Source organism: Bison bison, unplaced genomic scaffold, assembly GCF_000754665.1.
Source record: "Bison bison bison isolate TAMUID 2011002044 unplaced genomic scaffold, Bison_UMD1.0 scf7180017864390, whole genome shotgun sequence".
Lineage (NCBI taxonomy): Eukaryota > Metazoa > Chordata > Mammalia > Artiodactyla > Bovidae > Bison > Bison bison.
In genome coordinates, this window is record NW_011494962.1 from 6090682 (window position 1) to 6096681 (window position 6000).

At 42.0% G+C, this 6000-nt stretch overlaps 1 protein-coding gene across 4 annotated transcripts in view; it reads left to right on the plus strand.

Moving 5' to 3' along the window:
* The window catches only part of PTPRO (protein tyrosine phosphatase, receptor type, O), a 257373-nt gene that overhangs the window by 194130 nt on the left and 57243 nt on the right, over positions 1-6000 (plus strand). The window lies entirely within an intron of this gene.

Below are 6000 nucleotides of genomic sequence, written 5' to 3' on the forward strand. Positions count from 1 at the left end.
CCCAAAAAGTTCAAGACTACTGTTCTCAGCCATCCTAGGCTATTGGGCTGAGCTGACCTTGCCTTCTCATGAGAAGAGACACAGCAGCAGGGGGACCCTCTGACCAGTTTCTGCCAAGAATTTGCAAACTTCTCTACCAAACAGGAAGGAATGTTCTAACCCAGCATTATCCAATTCAAATATGGTGAGAGCCACTTATGTAATTTTAAATTTCTAGGAGCCACACTACAAAACAGTAAAAAGAAATAGCTGAAGTTGAGTTTAATATACTTTACTTAACCAGTAAATCCAAAATAGTTTCATTCCAATATGTAGTCAGTATAAAGAACTGTTAATGAGATATTGTTGTTCTTGCTTCATACTAAAATAAAGTCTTTGACGTCCAGTCTGTATTTTACTCTTATAGCATCTCTCAATTTAGATTAGCCAGATGTCAAGCATTCAGTAGCCACATGTGGCTAGCAGTTACTATATAGCCCAATACAGTCCTAAAATTTTAATACATCCCCTGGGGCAAATGAGGCTTCCCTTGTGGCTCAGCTGGTAAAGAATCCACCTGCAATGCAGGAGCCTTGGGTTCTATCCCTGGGTTGGGAAGATCCCCTGGAGAAGGGAATGGCTACCTGGAGAAAGAAATAGCCACCTACTCCAGTATTCTGGCCTGAAGAATTCTGTGGACTGTATAGTCCATGGGGTCACAAAGAGTCAGACACAACTGAGTGACTTTCACTTTCGCTGGAGCAGATGTCGTCCTGAGTAGTGAAATTTAATTAGAAGTCACTCCTTACACCTCCACTTATGAAATATTGTGATAACTTTCTTTATTTTCTTCAGAATAGCAGGGTGGAATTTCTCCCCAGTTTATCTAGGAAAATATCCCTACCACAGAGATCATAAGTATTTTCAAGCAGGTTTCTTGTGAATATTTCTCATTGACCATGCATCATAGAATGCATGATGTCTTTCAGAAAAAGATGCAGAAATAATGGGAACAGTGATTTTGGAATGATCTATTGCCTCATATACCACCTGAGGAAGGAAAAAAAAAATGTTACTTGGCTGTTAGAGGTTCCAGATCCTTTGGATATTTTCCTAAGGATACACTCATCACCTGCATCCACATTCTCAGCCAGACCAGAGGAAACATGTATTCCAGTATCTAAGTCTTATTTCTTCGGTCACTGAAAATACTTCTAATTCACAACAGTCTTTCACTCTGCCCCTGAGAGCTGATGACTTTTTACAAATATAATCACCATACAAAGGCAGAGAATGTCAAAATTCAATGCCGACGTGTCTGATCTTACTTGATGCTTAAATCCTAACACCTCTGGTTAATGAATCTTGACTTAGGTTTTAATTCTGTCAACAGGTAAGATTTATTGCATCCCTACGCATGGCTAGATCAAAATGAAGACAAAATAATTTATTACACATGACCGCAGTTCTTAAAGGACCCAGTGGAATCAGGACTTCACTCACACAGATCACATAAGAAATAGTTAAGGGTGAGAGAAGGTCAGAGAAGGGACAGAGCCTCAAGAGACAGTCATCAGATAAGCCTTGAAGGAGAAGGTAAGGCTTTTTCTTTAAGGTGATCAGAAGAGCAGAAAGAACACACTGAGGGTTGAGAAATACATGAGTTGAGAAAGAGTAATGCCTGTGTAATGGTCAGCAAGAAGACTGGCTTTATGAGGACAGCATGTCTGTGCAGGAAAGATGGTGGTGACGGGTAGCAGGTGGCCAAAGTATGTAGGATCCTTAACACTTAGCATACGGTAAACTCCCTACATACTATGAGTTCCATTCCAAGAGCATGTTTATAAGTTCAACAAAGGTGGCCTAGGTACCCAACTAACACATTCAGCTATACAGTACTGTACTGTGATAGGTTGATAATACAGGCAGGAAGAGTTACTGGCTGGAGAAGGAGAGGAGGTGGGAGATGGGAGATGGTGGAGCTGAAGGATCGTCAGCAATAGGAGACAGAGGGCAAGTTGAAATTTCACTCACACCTGTTTTTGATGGCCCAGGTTCTGGTTCCTTGCTGGATTCAATTCTATCTATAAAGATCCTATACCGCTGTACTCTATACAGTACTCTACAGTTAGGTACACAAAAGCACAGCCACTTGTAGAGGAAGCACACACGTGACAATGTATTGCCAGACATATGCACTAACAACATAATTGAACATGTGAATGCATTCGCATCTTTGAAAGTTTGCAGCCTGAAGATTCATATGTAGGGGACTTGACTGTATTTGGATTTGACACATTAGAAATTGATCACGGTAAATCATTGTACAGATAGAATCTAACAGGAGCAAAGTGGTGTTTTTATTTATTTATTTTTCGTTATTCACATAAGTGGTGTTTTTAAACAATTTAAACCATCATTGACGAAACAAAGAATCAAGTAAGAGACAGGGAAAAGGAGTAAAGGGCTGTTGTAATGATTGCTAAGTGTGATGGCAAAAGCCTGGGTGTGCAATATAATAAAAGAAATAAACAAAAGGAAGAGATGAAAGGAAGTTTTAAAAGGTAGTGCAAAAAAGGAAGAGGAGAGCCTCAAAACTGTCAGCTTAGACAATTAAAACTTTGTTCATAAGAGTATCAGGGAGAGGTGGAATGCAGAATTGATTTGTGGAAAGGCAGGGACTCCATGTTCCATTTTAACCTTATGGAGTTTGGTGTTAATAGTGAGATACCTGAGTAAACACACATGGAAAATCAATCAGATTTGGAGATCAAGATCTGGATAATGTTCATATCAGATGATACAAGGGAAGCCCAAGAATACTGGAGTGGGTAGCCTATCCCTTCTCCAGGGGATCTTCCTGACCCAGAAATCAAACTGGGGTCTCCTGCATTGCAGGCAGATTCTTTACCAACTGAGCTATTAGGGAAGCCCAAAATACAACTCCTTCTTCCCCAGGTGGGACTCAAACCCACAGTCCCTGACTTAAGGGGCCAGTGCCTTATCCATTAGGCCACAGGGGCTGATTCATATCAGATAGCTGAACTGAATTTATCAACCCAATAGGAAAAAAATGTAGAGATGTTCTAGGTGTTCTAATTACTGTCTAAGAAACTCACTCTGAGGAGCAATTCTGTAGTGTGCATCTTTTAAAGAGGCATAACCCAGGCTCAGCCTAACGAATCACCCGTTTCTGCCTCAGACAACGTCACACTTGCTTCCAACCATTCAGGTTCTACAGGAGTCAGAATCATTGGAGGATTTGGTCTCTGGCTCATAATCCAAATAGCAGTGACGACTATGAAGGACATAAGAAGTGGAAGTAAACCTCTGTGTTTCATCAACAGTCTTCATCAGAGGGGAAGTGAGACGGTACAATGTTTAGAGGAGTAAATAATTTATAGCAAACGAGAAAGGGGTTCTGACATCTATTGTGAATTATACTTGCCCAAGACCAACTCATCACTTTATTCCTTCAACTCTTCTGCCCAGCCTTGTCAGGTTGCCTCTGGAAAGGAAAAATGCTTCTTTTACAGTTGGACACAAACTTACTCTACTGCGGTAGGTCACAGCAAGGAGGATTCTGACAAACTTCTTGGTTCTGGTCATGATGATGATATTCCAGAAAGAAGGTCCAGACCTTCCCCCACAAAGACATATCATTTCTCAGAGTAAACTGCCCTCTAGGGCTTTTTCAAGCCCCACTAAATGCCAGGAGCCTTAGAACAGACTTGGGAGGGTGGGACCGAGAATGAAAAGAAATCCAAGTGACAGGTAAACAGTGCAGTAGTTGCGTGTCATGCCTGTCATGCTAATGGGCCGAGTATGCCACTACGTGAACCTGATGGCTAGACACATGCAGGTAAGAGGGACCCTAGCTTAAGAACTTGGATGCAGGCAGAGCATTCTATGTATTGGAGGAACTTGAGAGAAGGGCTCAGAGAAGAGGGGCATAGGCAGGGGACCAGGAGAGGTTTAGCAGTGGGCGAACAAGACGGCAGACCAACACCCAGAACTGACGGACAGCAAGCCCAGGGCCTCAGTACTGGAAATGTATATGAAAGGGCACAAGCAGAATGGTTTGCTTAACTAGTGGATTAATACATTGATCAAGATTAAATGTCCAGGGATTCCATGAAAAACATCTATTTCTGCTTTATTGACTATGCCAAAGCCTTTGACTGTGTGGATCACAATAAACTGTGGAAAATTCTGAAAGAGATGGGCATACCAGATCACCTGATCTGCCTCTTGAGAAACCTGTATGCAGGTCAGGAAGCAACAGTTAGAACTGGACATGGAACAACAGACTGGTTCCAAATAGGAAAAGGAGTACTTCAAGGCTGTGTATGGTCACCCTGCTTATTTAACTTATATGCAGAGTACACCATGAGAAACTCTGGGCTGGAAGAAGCACAAGCTGGAATCAAGATTGCCGGGAGATATATCTATAACCTCAGATATGCAGATGATACCACCCTTATGGCAGAAAGTGAAGAGGAAATAAAGAGCCTCTTGATGAAAGTGAAAGAGGAGAGTGAAAAAGTTGGCTTTAAGCTCAACATTAGAAAACTAAGATCATGGCATCAGGTCCCATCACTTCATGGCAAATAGATGGGGAAACAGTGGAAACAGTGGCTGACTTTATTTTTGGGGGCTCCAAAATCACTGCAGATGGTGATTGCAGCCATGAAATTAAAAGATACTTACTCCTTGGAAGGAAAGTTATGACCAAACTAGACAGCATATTAAAAGGCAGAGACATTACTTTGTCAACAAAGGTCCGTCTAGTCAAGGCTATGGTTTTTCCATGTATGGATGTGAGAGTTGGACTGTGAAGAAAGCCGAGCGCCAAAGAATTGATGCTTTTGAACTGCAGTGTTGGAGAAAACTCTTGAGAGTCCCTTGGACTGCAAGGAAATCCAATCAATCCATCCTAAAGGAGATCAGTCCTAGGTGTTCATTGGAAGGACTAATGTTGAAGCTGAAACTCCAATACTTAGGCCACCTGATTTGAAGAGCTGAGTCATTTGAAAAGACTCTGATGTTGGGAAAGATTGAGGGCAGGAGGAGAAGGGGATGGCAGAGGATGAGATGGTTGGATGGCATCACTCACTCAATGGACATGGGTTTGGGTGGACTCTGAGAGTTGGTGATGGACAGAGAGGCCTGGGGTGCTGTGGTTCATGGGGTCACAAAGAGTTGTACATGACTGAGTGACGAACTGAACTGAACTGAATTCCATGATGGTTCGGTGGTTGAGAGTCTGCCTGCCGGTGCAGGGGACACAGATTCGATCCCTGGTCTGGGAGGATTCCACATGCCATGAGGCAACTAGGCCCATGTACCAAACTAGTGAAGGCCAGGCACTCTCCATGCACCACAATGAAGACCCAGCACAGCCTAAATAAACAAATGAAATTATTTTTATAAAATGATTAAATGTCTATAGAAAACAGGCTTACAGACACAGCGGGAACAGGAAGTGATGAAGTGAAAGTCGCTCAGTCACGTCCTACTCTTGGACTATATATACAGTCCATGGAATTCTCCAGGACAGAATACTGGATTGGGTAGCCTTTCCTTTCTCCAGGGGATCTTTCTGACCCAGGAATCGAACCAGGGTCCCCGTATTGCAGGAGGATTCTTTACCAACTGGGCTATTAGGGAAAAATTGAGAGAATAGCACTGAAATATACATATTACCATATGTAAAATAAATAGCTAATGGGAAGTTGCTGTTTAATACAGGGAGCTCAACCCTGTGCTCTGTGATAACCCAGAGGGATGGGATGGGGTGGGAGGTGGAAAGGAGGTTGAAGAGGGAAGGAACACATGTATACCTATGGCTGATTCATGTTGATATATGGCAGAAACCAACACAACATTGTAAAGCAATTATCCTCCAATTAAAAATAAATAAATTTTAAAAAGATTGCCTAAAAGAATAAGATAAAGAAATCAGTCCTCTAAAAGTTTACCAATAATCAACTCCTCTTTCATCAATCTTTTTCTTTAAAA